The following is a 3,790-nucleotide window of genomic DNA, read 5'->3' as shown; positions in this document are numbered from 1 at the left end:
AGAGAGAGAATCAGGATTGTTTTTAATTGCTTGAGTGATATTATAGTTTCAGACAGAGAGCTGTCAATAATGCTGCTCATTAGAATATTATTAGAATAATAGGCCACGCCCATTAGGCCAGACTCAGATCTGTGATTTCAGCTGCTGTTTGAGAGTGTTTGTTATATTTACATCATTTTCCCCTGCAGATTTTTTAATATAAGAGTGTGAGCTGAGTATACAGTAATGTAAACATGTTTAATATTTTACATCATGTTGCGTGAGATTTTATATAAACACCAGGCCTAAAGCAGAAAAACACAGTTTTATACCAGATATTAAAATTAAATTGTAATGTTTCTCAGCTGAATTTCACCATCTTTCAGGTGTGTGTATGTGTGTGTGTGTGTGTGTGTGTGTGTGTGTGTGTGTGTGTGTGTGTGTGTGTGTGTGTAAATTGGTTTTTGGAGGAATATCCATTTATCTCTACCCTGGACAGAGGGACATAAATAGCCACTTTAACAAGCTCACTTGCACTCGATAAACAGATTATCCTTCTGCTATCCCCTTTACCCACGATGCATCTTTCTTTCTCTCTCTCTCTCTCTCTCTCTCTCTCTTTCTTTTCACCATCTCTCATCTACAAAAGTTTCACCTCATACCTTATAACCATTTATACAATAACACTGCAAAAATCCTTTTCATGATTTAATCCAAAAGCAATGAGTTCTTTTTATGCAATTTTATATAAACTTTATATAAACTACTGTACACACACACACACACACACACACACACACACACACACACACACACACACACACACAATCACAACCACACAAAGGCCGAGTGCTTGAGTGTGGTATTTCGCTGTACTTTGCTTCCCTCTGGTGGCTGAAACTGATATTAAAATTTAAAATATGCTAATTTAAAACAGACACTTTCTGTATATTATACTGTGTAAAATAATAATAACAAATATGTTTTTTTTTTTTTTTTAAAGGTTTCTACAATATAAAATATAACTCCTCTATAAGAGCCTGGGTTAAATGTTTTATAATATATTCTGTTAAATGTAAATGATTATGACATCACAGTTATTATTAAGTATGAATTACTAATAAATTATTATTAATTAATTATTCATTATTAATTAATTAAATCTGATACCTTTAAACCTCTTTATAAAAAGGCAAAGATCAGAGTGCATTTAATTTCTACATGTGTGTATTAATTAAGTTTGTGTGTTTTGTAGATTCTTCTACATAATCTTAATTTAGTTAAAGTTCAGCATTGTTATGGCCCAGTCTAGGTTAGGCCACACAGAGTAACCCATTCAATTGGATTGATCTTTAAATAAGGGAAGCCAGGAATAACAACACAAACAAGGTTGTATGAAAAAGGTTGTGGTATATTGTAACAGACAATTATATATATATAACTGTACAAATTAACTAAACCAGGCATAACTTCAGGGTGGGCCAAGGCCAAAATAATAAACAAAAGAATTCTATTATTAGGTAGCTAGCTTAACTAAAAGGAAAAGAAAGAAAAATACAAGGATACTTCCCTGACTACCTAAGCAAATAGAATACAAGCAGCACAACAACACAATCTTTAAACACCAACACATGTAACCACCTCCAACATCCCACACCGTTCTCACTCCTCTTCCTCTTTAAATATGGCCGCCATTCAGTGAGGTCAACCTGGGAGGCGAGAGCAAGGCTGGCTAGAGCAGGCCGGAAAGTCTGGGAGGGAGTTCGGACCTGCACACAGAATATGTCACAGCACACAAAAACTTCCTGTCCCAAGATAGCGGGTTGTAACACCCGCTGTAAGCGGTAATCAGAACTGCTTCTGCTCTCCGGACCGGTCTGATCCATCCTGATGTCCTGCTTCTGGTTGGAGTTCTCATCAGTTGGAGTCACATGCTGCTGCTGAGGATGTCCCGCATGGTGCAGACTAAAGATCACTGAGATTTCTGAGGACGGTTCCAATTAAACACAATAAAGATGCTCTGGAGCTCAGTTCATATGAACGGTTATACTATGATAGCTTTAGCACTACAATCACCACAAACAGTTCTGCACTCGAGTCTCCATCAGTGACCAGTGGAGAAGTTCAACACAACAGACTTCCTGTAGAAACTGTAATGAATTTCCTGCTTACACAACTGCACTATTTGAGCATGTAGTATTAGCACTTTTATAGAAGGGGTGTATTTATTTATAATCGCACTATCCGGTGTCACCCAGATGAGGACGGGTTTCCTTCTGAGTCCGGTTCCTCTCGAGGTTTCTTCCTCATATCTCATATATCTTCCTCGTCTCAGGGAGTTTTTCCTCACCACCGTCGCCTCTGTGCTTGTTCATTACAGATAAATTCATACATTTAACATCTATATCCTGAGTGTATATATTTCTGTACCGCTGCTCTGGGACGACGTCCACTGTTACACACGCTGCACACAACACTGAACTGAATCAGTGTCTGAGGCTCATTGACCCCCTGTCCACTACCAAAATCTCCTATGGGCACGTGAGCATCAGAACTGGACCATGGAGCAATGGAAGAAGGTGTTCTGTTCGGATGAATCAGTTTTCTTTTACATCACGTGGAGGTCAGGTGCGTGTGCGGCGCTTACCTGGAGAAGGAAAGTCGGTGGCGGCAGTGTGATGCTCTGGGAAATGTTCTGCTGGGAAACCTCGGGTCCGGGAATTCACGTGGATGTTACTTTGAGACGTAGCACCTACCTAAACACTGCTGCAGAGCGAGTTCACCCCTTCATGGTAACGGTGTTCCTAATATCAGTGTCCTCTCTCAGCAGGGTGACGCTCCCTGACACACTGCACACACTGTTCAGGAACGGTTTGAGGAACACGACAAACAGTCCGAGGTGTCGACTCGACCTCCGGATTCCCCAGATCCCGATCCGATCCGGCGTCTGTGGGACGTTCCGGACAAACGAGTCCGATCCACGGAGGCCCGACCTCACATCTTACAGGACTCAAAGGAGTCAGATACCACAGCACACCTTCAGAGGTCTGGTGGAGTCCAGGCCTCGACGCCTCAGAGATGTTTTGGAGGCACAAGGAGAGGAGGACCTACACGATATCATGTAAGTGGTTTTAATGTTATGGCTGATCGGTGTAAGCGCTTATAATTGTTAACAAATATAACAGTTGCTTTATAATTAATTATAAATGTTGTAGATTCACTACATGATATTATAATGAATAGAGAGATGTTTGAGATGTTTGTGTTACAACAAACTTTATAACGAATTATGAGAGCTTTACAAGGCATTATTTATCGAAGTTGTATAACTTTAGTGGGATGCCAATACTTGTGCAGAGTAACAGATGGGTTCAGTCAGTAATTACACACACATGAATGATCTAAATGAAGGAGCTGGTAAATAATAAAATAGCAACTTACACAAGTGTGTGTGTGTGTGTGTGTGTGTGTGTGTGTGTGTGTGTGTGTGTGTTATAAATCTTTCTAACAATCTCTCTGTGCTTCCTGTGCTGCTTTCGTTTGTTCATTATTACTTCATTTCCGTTCCGAAATCGTTGCATCATGGACAGTTATGCTAAGCTAATGGTGAGTTAATGAGCTGCTTGTGCTGGTGTGCATCTCCCTGTCTCGAAACACACGAGCACGAAAAATCGCACATAAGCAATTTAAAAAATTATTCGATTCGATGTTATGAATGAAATGTGATGAGATGCACAATTCATGAAATGATTATTTTCTACATTTTATAATACAGCTCAGCTTTATTTTTTTATTATAATATTTTATTATT

The sequence above is a fragment of the Ictalurus punctatus genome, chromosome 8 (genome assembly GCF_001660625.3).
Source record: "Ictalurus punctatus breed USDA103 chromosome 8, Coco_2.0, whole genome shotgun sequence".
NCBI classification, from domain to species: Eukaryota; Metazoa; Chordata; class Actinopteri; order Siluriformes; family Ictaluridae; genus Ictalurus; species Ictalurus punctatus.
This window is presented reverse-complemented; position numbering follows the sequence as displayed.